This window comes from Hyperolius riggenbachi, chromosome 5, assembly GCF_040937935.1.
Source record: "Hyperolius riggenbachi isolate aHypRig1 chromosome 5, aHypRig1.pri, whole genome shotgun sequence".
Lineage (NCBI taxonomy): Eukaryota > Metazoa > Chordata > Amphibia > Anura > Hyperoliidae > Hyperolius > Hyperolius riggenbachi.
The window spans coordinates 12,274,224-12,291,757 of record NC_090650.1 but is presented as its reverse complement, the minus strand read 5'-3'; the positions used below and the strand labels follow the sequence as shown (position 1 = coordinate 12,291,757).

The following is a 17,534-nucleotide window of genomic DNA, read 5'->3' as shown; positions in this document are numbered from 1 at the left end:
TTCCCCTTTCATAAGTGTACAAGCAACCCCAACAGCACAACAACTTATGAAGCATAGTGCACCACACCCACAACAGGAACCCCACCCATTTGGTCAGCTGACCAGTGAGGCCAAAACATTAACCCCTAAGGGACACATCTTATTAGGCACTACACACAAAGGCGTCTACCCAATAACAGTAAACACCTAAGGAAACATAAGCGTAAGCAACATTTGCATTCAAACACATATATGAAATGCATAAGCAGATATACAGCCAGCTAATTACTCAAATTAAAGGGGAACTGAAGAGAGATGTATATGGAGGCTGTCCTGTTTATTTCCTTTTAATCAATACCAGTTTCCTGGCAGCCCTGCTGGTCTATTTCTCTGCAGTAGTATCTGATTAAAACCAGAAACAAGCATGCAGCTAGTCTTGTCAGATCAGACTTATAAGTCTGAACCACTGAAACACCTGATCTGCTGCATGCTTGTTCAGGGGCTATGGCTAATAGTATTAGAGGCAGAGGATCAGCAGGGCTGCCAGGCAACTGGTATTGATTAAAAGGAAATAAACATGACAGCCTCCATATACCTCTCTCTTCAGTTCCCCTTTAAAGACTCACTGCCCCAGGGATACAAAAGGTTCCCTCTCCACCACCCACCATTCGATGACATGGCATCAGTACCTAGGGGAGAAAACAGAGCAAACTCTCTAATTTGAGTAATTAGCTGGCTGTATATCTGCTTATGCATTTCATATATGTGTTTGAATGCAAATTTTGCTTATGCTTATGTTTCCTTGGGTGTTTACTGTTATTGGGTAGACGCCTTTGTGTGTAGTGCCCAATAAGATGTGCCTCTTAGGGGTTAATGTTTTGGCCTCACTGGTCAGCTGACCAAATAGGTGGGGTTCCTGTTGTGAGTGTGGTGCACTATGCTTCATAAATTGTTGTGCTGTTGGGGTTGCTTGTACACTTGAGAAAGGGGGAAATCCCGAAACATGTTGTGTTATAATGGTACATGCTAGGCTGGCTTCAGCATGTAGTGTTGGTGGTGATATAGTGGTGAAGTGAGCTACCTACCACACACTCAGACCTGGGTTCTATTCCCAGCCAATGTGAGTTAGCTTTTGACATGCTACAAATCCTTAAGCAAGCTCATTTTTCTCTTGGATATATCATAATGGTACATGCTAGGCTGGCTTCAGCATGTAGTGGTGGTATAGTGGTGAAATGAGCTACCTACCAAGCACTAGACCTGGGTTCTATTCCCAGCCAATATGAATTGGCTTTTGACATGCTACAAATCCTTAAGCAAGCTCATTTTTCTCTTGGATATATCATAATGGTACATGCTAGGCTGGCTTCAGCATGTAGTGGTGGTATAGTGGTGAAATGAGCTACCTACCACACACTCAGACCTGGGTTCTATTCCCAGCCAATATGAGTTGGCTTTTGACATGCTACAAATCCTTAAGCAAGCTCATTTTTCTCTTGGATATATCATAATGGTACATGCTAGGCTGGCTTCAGCATGTAGTGGTGGTATAGTGGTGAAATGAGCTACCTACCACACACTCAGACCTGGGTTCTATTCCCAGCCAATATAAATTGGCTTTTGACATGCTACAAATCCTTAAGCAAGCTCATTTTTCTCTTGGATATATCATAATGGTACATGCTAGGCTGGCTTCAGCATGTAGTGTTGGTGGTGGTATAGTGGTTAAGTGAGTTACCTACCACACACTCAGACCTGGGTTCTATTCCCAGCCACGGTATGTAAGCTGGCTTTTGAAATACTGCAATTCCCTGGAATACGAGACCCACCTCCCTCCAGGAGGAGGGAGGAAGGGAATCAGGTAGAAATTAGTTAGGTGAAGGAAATAAATTAGAATTCCGTAAAATTCTGCGGAATTTCAAAATTTTCCGCGGAATTCCGTTTTAGAGCTATAGCAATTCCGTTCTGTCATATCGGAACCGGAATCACCAAATTCCGGCCGGAATCACGGAATTTACAATTCCGCGGAAACCAGCGACCATCCCTATGCGACACACACACACACACACACACACACACACACACACACACACACACACACACACACACACACACACACACACACACACACACACACACACACACACACACACACACACACACACGATTTTATATTTATAGATAGTAGTGATTGGGGTGCATTTGTGCATTTGGTTCAGCATAAAATGGTTGGTGCTCCCTCCCAGCTCCTCCCTCACTATGTCACATGGGTGATGATAGGCTAGGGGGAGGAGTCTGGGCAGTTCAGAAACTGCTGTATAGTAGTCTAACCAGGTTACATCTGACATTCACAGACACCAGTTTAGCAAAGTCAGCAAGTATACTTAATAATACCACACAACACGCATTGAAGAACACTGAGCTGGGGCTTTTATAATTCCTTCAGACATGAACAGATAAATGTTCTTCTATCAGCTGTGAGTGTGGCGGGTGGAGAGGGGGGTGGGGTGATAGCGTATCAGTGAGTGTGGCGGGTGGAGAGGGGGGTGGGGTGATAGCGTATCAGTGAGTGTGGCGGGTGGAGAGGGGGGTGGGGTGATAGCGTATCAGTGAGTGTGGCAGGTGGAGAGGGGGGTGGGGTGATAGCGTATCAGTGAGTGTGGCGGGTGGAGAGGGGGTGGGGTAATAGCGTATCGGTGAGTGCGGCGGGTGGAGGGGGGGGGGTGATAGCGTATTGTGTGAAAAAGCCCCAGGTTTCACAATATTGTATTTCTCTGGAGTACTTTTCCTCCATTCACATGTCAATCACCCGTCCTCCTATGTAGACAGAGGTAAATACCGAACATTACAGCCATTCATTGCTGCGTTCTCGTGCCTGATCTACCTGAGCGTGCAAACTCCTTATACCAACCTTCCTTCCAAACAGCAAAAGCACAGAACAAACACGAGACTACCAGAAGTCAACTAAAGAAATCGGATCTGTTTCACTGATACCGTCTACAGAAATGGCCACATACTGTCCATAGGCTTTGTACATGCCTGTAGCAATTACTATCGTGTCTGGATCTCTCTCTGTCTCTTAAAGGGCAACTGTAGTTAGAAGAATATGGAGGCTGCCATGTTTATTTCCTTTTAAACAATACCAGTTGCCTGGCAGCCCTGCTGGCCTATTTGGCTGCAGTAGGGTCTGAATCACACCGGAAACAAGCATGCAGCTTATCTCGTCAGATCGGACAATAGTGTCAGAAACACACCTGATCTGCTGCATGCTTGTTCAGGGTCTATGGCTAAAAGTATTGGAGGCAGAGGATCAGCAGGACAGCCAGGCAACTGGTATTGCTTAAAAGGGAACCTAAACTGAGAAGGATATGGATTTTACCTTCTAAAATAATACCAGTTCCCTGACTCTCCTGCTGATCCTGTGTCTCTAATACTTTCAGCCACAGCCCCTCAACAAGCATGCAGATCAGGTGCTCTGACTGAAGTCAGACTGGATTAGATGCATGTTTGTTTCAGGTGTGTGATCCAGACACTACTGCAGCTAAAGAGATCAGCAGGACTGCCAGGCAACTGGTATTGTTTATAAGGAAACATCCATATCCCTCTCAATTTATGTTCCCTTTAAAAGGAAATAAATATGGCAGCCTACATATCTCTCTCTCACTTCAGTTGTCCTTTAAGGTGACCATACACTTGTTTTCCCTTGATATCAGACGGCCTCCGATGGATTGTCCAATTGATTTTCAGCTTGTTATCAATTGAGTCGGTCAATCTTGCCTAATGGTAGATATCAATCAGCGACGGGTAGAGAGCGGCTGCAGATTGACTGCCTATAGGGTGGCACTGCATCGAACAGCGCTTCATTGTGGTGAATGCACCCATTAACGATACAATTTTAGCAAACGATCAACCTCCTGATCCAATAATTGCAATCAGAAGGAATCATTTGGAAAGAATCGTTCAGGCCCATAAATGCGATGAAAATGTTAGCCCATCCAATCATCTCAGAGGGAATTGATCCAAAAAAACAGATCAATGAAACAATCCATAAATCGATCATTTTTGTCAATTGGCTCTATTATTATTATTATTATTTAGTATTTATATAACGCCAACATATTACGCAGCGCTGTACAGTGTATATATATCTTGTCACTAACTGTCCCTCAAAGGAGCTCACAATCTAATCCCTACCATTGCCATATGTCTATATTATGTAGTGTAAGTACTGTAGTCTAGGGCCAATTTTAGGGGGAGCCAATTAACTTATCCGTATGTTTTTGGAATGTGGAAGGAAACCGGAGTACCCGGAGGAAACCCACACAGACACGGAGAGAACATACAAACTCTTTGCAGATAGTGCCCTGGCTGGGATTCGAACCAGGGACCCAGCGCTGCAAGGCGAGAGAGGTAACCACTACGCCACCGTGCTGCCCACTACACCATCCAATCTAATTGATTGATTGGAAGGTCGATCGATCTCTGAATTATACTATGACTATAAGTCTAGAAATTTAAGTCTGACTCACTTCATAAAAGTTTAGGGGTCAGCTTATACACGAGTCACAGGCAAAACTGAACCCACTGAGTAATGTGTGTACTATTAGTGACATTCCCATTTGCAGCAATGTACCCCGTGGTAAGTGACACTTTCTTGATGAAGAAAATGCCAAGAAAGCACAGGTGTAAAAGTCCTGGCTACAACAATTACCAAGGAAAGGGGCGGGGGGAATGCTGGGCTGCAGGAAGGGGGTGAAAAGTTGCTGCACTTGGAGGCCTGGAGGAGGTACTGGCTGCACTTGTGGGACATGAAGGATTAGTGGCTGCAACACTGTATGCAGTGCAGTCATTAACCCCTCCTGGTCCCCAAGTGCAGCCATTACCTTTGCTGGGTAGACTTATACTTGAGTCAATAAAAAATTCCAGTTTAAAGAGAACCCGAGGTGGGTTCTAAGAATCCTATTAGCACACAGAGGCTGGGTCTGCATATAATACCCAGCCTCTGTTGCTATACTGCTTCCCACTTGATAAAGGCTGCAGGCCGAAACTTTGTGTGTATTTTTGCTATGGTATAATAAAATGTAAGCATTTTTGCATAAAATCCAGGTAGAGACCTAGCCATTTTTCTTCAATCCTGTTGTGCCATTGACACCCTTTGGGTCCGGGTGTGGACTGGTTGACTACCTGGTGGAAAAGTTTTTATGCAGTGTGAGCATAGGGTCAGTCTTTTTCTTCTTGCTATACTGCTTCCCCCCAGCCCCCCTCTGCGCTCTGCTATGCCCCCATAAATCATACGCCATGCTAGCGACACACAGCGTGTCGATAGCCAGCTGTTTACATCTGTACTTGTCAGTCTCGCCGCTACTCCACCTCCTCTAAGTCGCCGCTCCCAGTTCATGTCCCTTCTCTCCAATCAGTGGGGAGGGAAGGGACGCGGGTGGGGAGCGGCAACTTAGAGGAGGCGGGGAAGCGGCGAGACTGACAAGTAGCCTGATCTGGTGTATTATCTCAGGGACACCAAAACATATATAGAACAGGAGTTATACTCACAAAATTGGGTAGCTTAATAAGTAACCACTTGTCTCGCAGGTGAGGAAGTGCCGTCCTCACTCGGCCTTGCTTCCGATATCGTGGTAGATTGTACCCGTGGGGTAAGCCAGAGGTGCACTCCTAGGGATGAGCGTAATGACCTAATTACGAATTTCCGAAATTTCGCGAAATTACTACAATTACGATTTTAGCAGTAATCGAAATTTCGTAATTTTCGCAAATTACGCAAATTTTCGTAATTACGATTACGAAATTTAGTATTTTAAAGTTTGCAAAGGTTTCTATCCCTCTAGATGCCTTCGTAATCGAAATTTCACTCCCGTAATGACGAATTTCGTGTCTTCAACCGAAATTTTACTGTTTCAGGTTTGTAAGGGTTTCTATCCCTCTAGATGCCTAAAATGAATAGCACAGCCAGCCAGCCCTCGCCCTCCTCCTCCTCCTCCTCCTCCTCCTCCTCCTCCTCCTCCTCCTCCTCCTCCTCCTCCTCCTCCTCCTCCTCCTCTCTCTCTCTCTCTCTCTCTCTCTCTCTCTCTCTCTCTCTCTCTCTCTCTCTCTCTCTCTCCCCAGAGATCTGTAGTATTTCAAAACCATACTCACATTCATGACATGTCCAGGGATCAAACCCAGGCCAACCACATGGAAGACAGCTATGCTCACCACCATACCACCAAACACACACTAAATAGACTGCTAACCTAAATCTTACTTGTAGACAGTCATATGAGACACATGCTGGGTGCAGGGCTTTGTGATTGGACCATGCGATAGAGTGAGGTGCAAAAATGAAATCATGCCTAGCAGAGGATGGTTTCACAGTGCTAAATGCTAGGCTGGCTGTGGTGCAATTGGTTAGTGTGTCTGGCTGGTAACAGCAAGGTTACAGGTTCAATTCCATCCAGGCATGTCTTTTCCTTTTGCGTTCAACAGTTGTCCAAACAGAGCCAACAGAGCCCCAGATAGCCATGTAGAGTTAGGTCACAGCTAGCCTGGCTGTGGTGCAATTGGTTAGTGCGTCTGGCTAGTAACAGCAAGGTTACAGGTTCGATTCCATCCAGGCATGTCTTTTCCTTTTGCGTTCAACAGTTGTCCAAACAGAGTCAACAGAGCCCCAGATAGCCATGTAGAGTTAGGTCACTGCTAGCCTGGCTGTGGTGCAATTGGTTAGTGCGTCTGGCTGGTAACAGCAAGGTTACAGGTTCGATTCCATCCAGGCATGTCTTTTCCTTTTGCGTTCAACAGTTGTCCAAACAGAGCCAACAGAGCCCCAGATAGCCATGTAGAGTTAGGTCACAGCTAGCCTGGCTGTGGTGCAATTGGTTAGTGCGTCTGGCTGGTAACAGCAAGGTTACAGGTTCGATTCCATCCAGGCATGTCTTTTCCTTTTGCGTGCGCGCGCTGCGCCATTGAACCCCATGGGGTATTTTGCGTGCGTAAAACTTTACGCATGCAAAACTTTGTGCTCGGTGTTTGGACAACTGTTGAACTCAAAAGGAAAAGACATGCCTGGATGGAATCGAACCTGTAACCTTGCTGTTACCAGCCAGACACACTAACCAATTGCACCACAGCCAGGCTAGCTGTGACCTAATTCTACATGGCTATCTGGGGCTCTGTTGGCTCTGTTTGGACAACTGTTGAACGCAAAAGGAAAAGACATGCCTGGATGGAATCGAACCTGTAACCTTGCTGTTACCAGCCAGACGCACTAACCAATTGCACCACAGCCAGCCTAGCATTTAGCATTGTGAAACCATCCTCTGCTAGGCATGATTTCATTTTTGCACCTCACTCTATCGCATGGTCCATGGTCCAATCACAAAGCCCTGCACCCAGCATGTGTCTCATATGACTGTCTACAAGTAAGATTTAGGTTAGCAGTCTATTTAGTGTGTGTTTGGTGGTATGGTGGTGAGCATAGCTGTCTTCCATGTGGTTGGCCTGGGTTTGATCCCTGGACATGTCATGAATGTGAGTATGGTTTTGAAATACTACAGATCTCTGGAGAGAGAGAGAGAGAGAGAGAGAGAGAGAGAGAGAGAGAGAGAGAGAGAGAGAGAGAGAGGAGGAGGAGGAGGAGGAGGAGGAGGAGGAGGAGGAGGAGGAGGAGGAGGAGGAGGAGGAGGAGGAGGAGGAGGAGGAGGAGGAGGAGGAGTGGCTGGCTGGCTGGCTGGGCTATTCATTTTAGGCATCTAGAGGGATAGAAACCCTTACAAACCTGAAACAGTAAAATTTCGGTTGGAGACACGAAATTCGTCATTACGGAAGTGAAATTTCGATTACGAAATTGTAAATTACGATTTGAAAATTAATTACGAAATTACGAATTTGGGTCGTAATGTTAAATTTCGCATTCGTAATAAAAGCTGTTCGAAATTTCGAAAATTTCGGCTCATCTCTATGCACTCCCCTGTATAGGGGTATGAATCACTGAGTGGGGTCGGAGGTGCCCGTAGACATATACCTGTGTTCTTTTGTAGGTGTGAGGTCACACTATATCACGAAGTAAGAAACTAAAAGGTTGCTACCTTAAAGGAGTCAGACTAACCAGCAAGCTCATGGTGACCCAGAACTCATTGGAGTGGGTAAGGGGCTACAATGGTCCTAAAAGCCCCCTTCCTAAAATGCTAAGAAAAACAAAAGTTTGCTTTAAACTTTTGTTTTTCTTAAAGGAGTCAGGCTCACACGTAAGGTAGTATATAAACTTCTCAAATTTTATTGGGGCACAATCGACAATGCGTTTCACGGCGATGGCCGCTTCCTCAGGTCTATACAAGTGCCTGTGTGGTATAGTCAATATCTGAGCACCATTCTCAGATATTGACTATACCACACAGGCACTTGTATAGACCTGAGGAAGCGGCTATCCCCGTGAAACGCGTTGTCGACTGTGCCCCAATAAAATTTGAGAAGTACTACCTTACGTGTGAGCCTGACTCCTTTAAGGTAGGAACCTTTTAGTTTCTTACTCCGTGATATAGTGTGACCTCACACCTACAAAAGAACACAGGTATATGTGTCTACGGGCGCCTCCTACCCCACTCAGTTGTAGTGAACAAACTTTTCTGGTAGAAATGGGAAAAGTTAATCAGACTCTGGTGAGATCTCCTGCAGGAGGAGGATGAGCCGGTAATGAGATTGAGAAGTGAAAAGTGCCGATACTGAAACTTTTGGAGGTTTATCCTTCTCTTCTGAGCCATATTACAGCTATTTCTATTCATCTTCAGGAGATATTTCAACTGCGCTTCTAAAGAGAATAATCCAACATACACAACTTTTTTTGAATGTTTGATTAGTTATGGATTAATTTCATATTTGTTTTTATCTAGGGAAACAGGATTGACTGACAACCTTTAATCTAAGTACAGGCAGCAGATAAAACTTGTGTACAAACCATTCCCAACAAACAAATGACATCATCAGCAAGCCATGTGACACACAACAGTTCTGTGCATGCTGCAAGACGATTTACCAGTGCCCTGGAAGCGATGATGTCATTTCAGCAACAAAGGAGATGGGGACAAAAATGCAGAGAGCTTCCCAGAGCAGTGTGGGACATCATTAGTGAGGGGACTTAGTGGCACAGGGAAGGCAAGTTAATGTTGGCAGGAGAGGGCACAGGGGACAAAACGAGGCTCAAAGGGGGTACAGAGGGACAGGAGGGGGGCACAGGCAGACAGGAGGAGGCACAGAGAAAGTACAGGGGACAGGAGGAGGCACAGGGGGACAGGAGGAGGCACAGGAGGGGCACAGGCGGCCAGGAGGGGCACAGGGGGACAGGAGGGGCACAGATGGGGTGCAGGGGGACAGGATGAGGCACAGAGGGGGGACAGGAGGAGGCAGAGGGGGACAGGAGGGGCACAGGGGGACAGGAGGAGGCACAGGAGGGGCACAGATGGCCAGGAGGGGGCACAGGTGGACAGGAGGGGCACAGATAGGGTGCAGGGGGACAGGATGAGGCACAGAGGGGGTACAGGGGGACAGGAGGAGGCACAGGGGAACAGGAGGAGGCGCAGGAGGGGCACAGATGGCCAGGAGGGGGCACAGGTGGACAGGAGGGGCACAGATGGGGTGCAGGGGGACAGGAGGAGGCACAGAGGGGGTACAGGGGGACAGGAGGAGGCACAAAGGGGGCGCAGGCAGACAGGAGGAGGCATAGAGGGGGTGCATAGAGCGGAGACAGGAGGGGGCACAGGCAGACAGGAGGAGGCATAGACGGGACACAGGGAGATAGGAGGGGGGCACAGGCAGACAGGAGGGTGCAGGGGCACAGGAGGAGGCATAGAGGGGGATCAGGGGGACAGAAGGCTGGAGACAAAGGTTGGGGGCTGCAATGATTTGTCTGTGATCTGTCTACACAGGAGCAGCTCGCTAGCAAGTAAGGATTAAAGCATGCCAGCCAACTAGCACATCTGTAGGTATCATAATAGCACCATCATTTGGACAATCTGCACTGCTCAAAAGCCTCTGAGTTCTGTTTGTGATGTTTACATTTGGTTCCTATCATTGCTGAACTAGTCAGCCTTAATTTTATCACCTGAGTTCGGCAAAAAAAATGCCTGGAAATGATTTGAAACTAATACTAAATGATAATCTACGTTCCGCACACTCAGCACGCAAGTCTCCCGACCTCCCATTCCCTGAGATGTTGTAACTTTTACAGATTGCCTTAGAAGGAAGAGTTACTGGAATACAATAAGCAATAACAAGTCGCGTCATTCTCGTCCCGACTCCGAGTTAATTGAGTGGAAGAGCTAAAAATGCATTGCGCTATTAATACAGCCCATTCTTCTGCGCTTATTACAGGCTGGTTACAATTTTCCCCTCCAGTTGTCATCGCAGGAATCTCACCATCGCGTTATCCTCGCCGGTTTCCAGTAAACTCGCTGCCTGCTACAATCTGCAGCTGGGATGCAGACATATAATTAAATGGAAGCAGAAAACTGCGGCTTTTACTCGAGAGGGAGCCTGTGATTGGAGGATGAGATGTTGCCAGCTGCGTGAATCAGGTGTTTTGTGATCGGTCATTATGTTCTGGGAGACGAGGGAATGCTGATGTGTGGCTCCGACTTGCAGCATAGTCATCATTTAACCACTTCACCACTGAGGGGTTTTTCCACTGAAAGGACCACTGTCGGGAGAATCTTAAAATTTAAAATATATGTAAACCTATACAGATAAAAAGTATGTTTCTTCCAGAGTAAAATGAGCCATACATTACTTTTCCCCTATGTTGCTGTCACTAAGTAGTAGAAATCTGACAGAACCGACAGGTTTTGGACTAGCCCATCTCCTCATGGGGGGTTCTCAGGGTTTACTTTATTTTCAAAAGGACTTAGTGAATGTTGCAGTTGCTCCGCCTAACTGCCAAAAAAGTGTATGGTGAGCAGGGAGGCTGGCCAGCATCTTTTTATAAATCTTTTTCAGGTAGTGTCTTTATAAAGAACTAGCTAATTGCCCGGCGTTGCCCGGGTATGTATTTGGCTGGTGTTGGCTCCGCCCATTTTTTCTAGCCCTAACACACAATTACTCAATGGCCAAGTTTGTGAGCTTTGCGGTCTTTGGTATCAATAATTTGCATTGAAATTAAAAAATCTGATTGGCTGTTTGTGGCTCCACACCCTTTTCTGAATTTGAACCCCAGTCACCCAATAACCAACTGTACCAGGTTTAAGGCCTGTGCCATTAACAGTGCAAGAATGGTAGCAATTAAATATTCCCCTTGAAAAGCAATAGGTGAAGTTTGATTCACTTTTGTAGGCTCCACCCACTTTTCTGAATATTTATCTCAGTCACCCAGTGACCAACTGTGCAAAGTTTGAGAACCCTGCCATTAACAGTGTAAGAATGGCTGCAGTTTACACTTTCCCAGGGAAATTTGTATTTTTCTCCACCCACTGATGACCCAGCGTTGCCTGTGTATGTATTTGACTGGTGTTGGCTCCGCCCACTTTCTAACCCTAACGCACAAACACTCAATGACCAAGTTTGTGAGCTTTGGGGTCCTTGGCATCAATAATTTCTATATTCCCATGAAATGAAACAAATTAGATTGGCTGTTTGTGGCTTCACCCCCTCTCCAGCATTTGAACCCCAGTCACCCAATGACCAACTGTAGCAGGTTTGAAGCATCTGCTATTAGCAGTGTAAAAATGGCAGCAATTTAAATATTCCACTTGAAAATCAACAGGTGAATTTTGATTGGCTATTATAGGCTCCACCCACTTCCCTGAATATTAATCTCAGTCACCCAGTGACCATCTGGGCAAAGTTTGAGAACCCTGCCATTAAAGAGAGTCTGAAGCGAGATTAAATCTCGCTTCAGACCTCATAGTTAGCAGGGGCATGTGTGCCCCTGCTAAACCGCCGCTATAGCGCCGCACAACGGGGGTCCCTTCACCCCCAAATCCCCTCCGAGCAGCCGGGGATCTCTTCCTGGTTGGGGCAGGGCTAACCGCCGCAGCCCTGCCCCACGCGCGTCTGTCAGCTTCACTGAGAGGGGCGGGGGAGAGGCGGCGATGCGCCGCTGATAGACGCCACTGGAGGCAGGGCTGCAGCCGTTAGCCCTGCCTCCCGGAGCGACCAAGTCTACGACCAAGTGTCGCAGTGGGGGGGTTTGGGGGTGAAGGGACCCCCGTTTAGCGGCGCTATAGCGGCGGTTTAGCAGGGGCACGCATGCCCCTGCTAACTATGAGCTCTGAAGCGAGATTTATTCTCGCTTCAGAGTCTCTTTAACAGTGTAAGAAGGGCTGCAGTTTATATTTTCCCAGTGAAATTTGGTTTTGGTTCCGCCCACTTTTTGTAACCTGGACACACAGTCACTCAATGACCAATTTTGTGAGCTTTGGGGTCCTTGGCATCGATAATTTGTACTTTCCCATGAAATGAAACAAATGTGATTGACTGTTTGTGACTCTGTCCCCTTTTCTGAATTTGAACCCCAGTGACCCAATGACCAATTGTACCAGGTTTGAGGCTTGTGCCATTAACAGTGCAAGAATGGCAGCAATTTGAATATTCTCCTTGAAAAGCGATATGTGATTTTTGATTGGCATTTTTAGGCTCCACTCACTTTTCTGAATATTAATCCCAGTCACCCAGTAACCAGCTGTGCAAAGTTTGAGAACCCTGCCATTAACAGTGAGGAAAGGCTGCAGTTTACAATTTCCCAGAAAAATCTGTTTTTGACTCCATCCAGTTTTTGTAACCTTGACACACAGTCACTCAATGATCAAGTTTGTGAGCTTTTGGGTTCCTGGCATCAAAATTCTGCTAATGGAAGCAGTTTATCCAGCAAATAAATCTGATTGGCTGTGTTTGGCTCCGCCCCTTTACTGAATTTGAACTCCAGACACTTAACGACCGACTGTAGCAGGTTTGAGGCCTCTGCCATTAACAGTATAAGAATGGCTGCAGTTTCAATATTTCCCTTGAAAATCAATAGGTGAATTTTGATTGGCTCTTGTAGGCTCCACCTACTTTTCCGAATATTAATCCCAGTCACCCAGTGACCAACTGTGTGAAGTTTGAGAACCCTGCCATTAACAGTGTAAGAAAAGCTGCAGTTTATATTTTCCAATGTAAAAAGTTAGTTGTTTTTTGCTCCGCCCACTATTTCTAACCTTAACATACAGTCACTCAATGACCAAGTTTATGAGCTTTGGGGACCTTGGCATAAATAAGTTGCATTTTACCATTGAAATTAAACAAATCTGATTGGCTGTATTTGGCCTGCTCCCTTCAGAATTTAAACCCCAGTTTCCCAGTGACTGACTGTACCAGATTTGAGGCCTCTGCCATTAAGAGTGTATGAATGGCAGCAATGTAAATATTCCCCTTGAAAATCAAAAGGTGAATTTTGATTGGCTGCTGTAGGCTCCACCCACTTTCCTGAATATTAGTCTCAGTCACCCAGTGGCCAACTGTGTCACGTTTGAGAACCCTGCCAATAAGAGAACGGCTGAAATCAATCTAACAAATATGATTGGCTGTTTGTGGCTCCACCCCTTTAGTGAATTTGGACCCCAGTCACCCAATGACTGACTGTATCAGGTTTGAGGGCTGTGCCATTAACAGCGTAAGAATGGTAGCAATGTAAATATTCCCCTTGAAAATCAATGTCAATTTTGATTGGCTGTTGTAGGCTCCACCCACATTTCTGAATATTCATCCCAGTCACCCAGTGGCTAATTGTGTAAAGTTTGGGAACCCTGCCATGTTAAAAATGTAGTTGTTGGCACCGGCCACTTTTTCTAACCTTGACATACAGTCACTCAGTTATCAAGTTTATCAGCTTTGGGGTCCTTGGTATCAATACTTTTGTATATTCCCATTGAAAAATAAACAAATACGGCTGTTTGTGGCTCCGCCCCCTTTCTGAATTTGAACCCTAATCACCCAATGACTGACTGTATCAGATTTGAGGCATTTGCTATTAACAGTATAAGAATGGTAGCAGCTTAAATATTCCCTTTGAAAATCAAAAGGTGAATTTGTATTGGCTGTTGTAGGCTCCACCCACCTTCCAAAATCTTAATCTCATTCACCCAGTGACCAACTGTGCAAAGTTTGAGAGCCCTGCCATTAACAGTGTAAGAATGGCTGCAGTTTATATTTTCCAGTGAAATTTGTTTTTTGCTCAGCCCACTTTTTGCAACCTTGACATACAGTCACCCAGTGACCAAGTTTGTGAGCTTTCAGGTTCCTGGCATCAAAAAATGTGTGAATGGAAGCAGTTTATCCACCAAGGAAATCTGATTGGCTGTAGGTTGCCCCGCCCCTTTAGTGAATTTGGACCCCAGTCACCCAATGACCGACTGTAGCAAGTTTGAAGCCTCTGCCATTAGCAGTGTAAGAATGGCAGCAGTTTAAATATTCCCCTTGAAAATCAATAGGTGAATTTTGATTGGCTGTTGTAGGCTCCACCCACTTTCTTGAATCTTAATCGCATTCACCCAGTGACCAACTGTGGCAATTTTGAGAACCCTGCGATTAACAGTCTAAGAATGGCTGCAGTTTACATTTTCCTATTTAAAATGAATGGCTGAAATTTGATTGGCTGTTTTATGCTTCTTCCGCTTTTCCTGGATTTGTAACCTCGGTCACCAAGTGACCAACTGTGCCAAGTGTGGGGACTCTGGCTTGATTACTGTGAGAATGGCAGCCTTTTACATTTTTTCCATTGACTTGAATGGGTGAAATCTGATTTGCTGTTTGTAGCTCCGCCCACGTGTGCTGGGGGGCCGCGAGACCCCCAGAACATATCATCCCAGGTAGTAAGGGATCTGTATACCAAGTTTTGTTCAAATCGGTCAAGCCGTTTTTGAGTGATCGCGGCACACACACACACACACACACACACACACACACACACACACACACACACACACACACACACACACACACACACACACACACACACACACACACACACACACACACACACACACACACACACACACACACACACACACACACACACACACACACACACACACACACACACACACACACACACACACACCACACTGTACACACACCACACTGTACACACACACACACACACTATACACACACACACACTATACACACACACACACACACCACACTACAGACACACACACACCACACACCACACTATACACACACACACACACTACACACACACATACATACACATACATACACACACACACACACACACACACACACACCACACACACACACTATACACACACACACATACATACACATACATACACACACACACACACACACACACACCACACACCACACACACACACTATACACACACACACACACTACACACACATACATACACATACATACATACATACACACACACACACACACACACACACACACACACACACACACACACACACACACACACACACACACACATCCGATTTTATATATATAGATAAAGGCCATGCTGAGAATCCCCCATGAAGAGATGGATTAGCCCAAATGTGTCGGTTCTGTCAGATTTCTATTACTTACAGCAACATAGGAGAAAAGTAATTTATGGATTATTTTACTCTGGAAGAAATGTACTTCTGATATATGTGTTTACATATATTTTAAATTTTAAGATTGTCGCAACAGTGGTCCATCAAGGATCAAAGCATTTTTAACATTTCAGCGCTCCTCTATTTCATTCACCAATAAAAAAAAAAAAAATGGAAAAAAATTCATTATTTCTCAGTTTTCAGTCATTGTAGTGTTACGATAAAATGTGCTATTGTGGATAAAAGCCACACATTTTATTTGTCCACTAAAAAAAAAAAAAAAAAAATACATAGTTACCTCAACTTTTTTTAATATGGAAGTCTTGAGGGTATATTACTGTTATTTTTGCAAATAAGAACTTTTAATTAGTGACAGACACAAAACTGAAAAAATACACCTTTATTTCCAAATAAAATATTGTTGCCATAAATTGTACTAGGGACATATTTTAAACATTGTAATAACTGTGACCAATGTGGAAATAAAATGTGTGGGTTTTATCCATAGTAGAACGTTTAATTTTATAACTATAATGGATGAAAACTGAAGAATAATGACGTATTTCAATTTTTTTCCATCAAAATGCATTTAAAATAAAATAATTCTTAGCAAAATGTACCAACCAAAAAAAAACAAAAAACTATAGATCATTTTGTTGTGAAAAGTAGTGATAAAGTTACTGGCAATGAAAGGGAGAAGCGCTGAAATGTGAAAATTGCTCTGGTCCTTAAGGGGAAACAACCCTTTTGGTGAACTAGTTAAAAGGAAATAAATATGTCAGCCTCCATATCCCTCTCACTTCAGGTTCCCTAATGTAAAATGTTATCCAGGGTTCCAGCGGAGTCACCTTTTAATACAAAGTGCTGCACAAACCATAGATGATTCTCATACCTTTTTCTTGCAAAGCATGTCTGAGAAGTTTAGATATCGTCAGACGCTGCCTGAACCGCCTATCCCCAGAAACCCCAGTGAACATGATTTACAAGAACTTTCTCTCATCAATTTTACATTTCCCTTCACTTACAACTACATTTTTCTCAAGATGATGCCTGGCCCGGAGAATGGAGGATAGAGCCTTTCTTTCTTCATCATCATCTAGCCGAGATTTCCTAATTGAAGGCGCATTCTCTTTGCCACAACACATCCAGGAGAGTAGAAGGACTACCCAGGTAAATTATGCCAGGACACGTCGAGAGGAATAAAAAGAACACACGGTTCCCTCCTAAAGTAATCATTCCAACGTCTTATCTATTGTACCGCACAGAGGAATATATTTATTTCCTTCAGAAAGACAAGTAAGAGCCTTGAGATATATATACTGTATATAGCTTCTATCTAAACATATAAAATCGGATCTGTGTGTGTGTATGTGTATTTTTGTGCCACCATCACTTGAAAATGACTTGACCGATTTGAACAAAACTTGGTATACAGATCCCTTACTATCTGGGATGATATGTTCTGGGGGTCTCGTGTCCCAGTGGACACCTGGGCGGAGCTACAAACAGCTTATCAGATTTCACCCATTCATGTCAATGGAAAAAATGGAAAAGGCTGCCATTCTCACAGTAATCAAGCCAGAGTCCCCACGCTTGGCACAGTTGGTCACTTGTTGACCTGTATGGTGACTGTATGTTAAAGGAACACTTATGGCAACCGAAAAAAAAACAGTTTTACTCACCTGGGGCTTCTACCAGCCCCCTGCAGCTGTCCGGTGCCCTCACAGTCTCTCTCCGATGCTCCTGTCCCCCACCAGCAGCCACTTCCATTTGAAGAATCACTCGCGTTCCCAGGCCTGTCGGCGCCTATCGGCGGCAGTCGCTGAAAACGGAAGAGGCTGCCGGTGGGGGACAGGAGCATCGGAGCGAGTCTGCGTGGGCACCGGACAGCTGCAGGGGGCTGGTAGAAGCCCCAGGTGAGTAAAACTCATTTTTTTAGGTTGCCTTAAGTGTCCCTTTAAAGTAAGAGCCAAC

At 45.1% G+C, this 17,534-nt stretch overlaps 1 long non-coding RNA gene across 1 annotated transcript in view; it reads left to right on the top strand.

Annotated features, from left to right (window-relative positions):
* LOC137519532 (uncharacterized) overlaps positions 1-16,859 on the top strand; it is a 61,141-nt gene extending 44,282 nt beyond the window's left edge. Inside the window, exons 2-3 of the long non-coding RNA XR_011021000.1 lie at positions 10,336-10,538; positions 16,604-16,859. This is a non-coding gene — a long non-coding RNA (uncharacterized lncRNA). The remainder of the gene's footprint in view (positions 1-10,335; positions 10,539-16,603) is intronic.
* Positions 16,860-17,534: the final 675 nt, after the last annotated feature.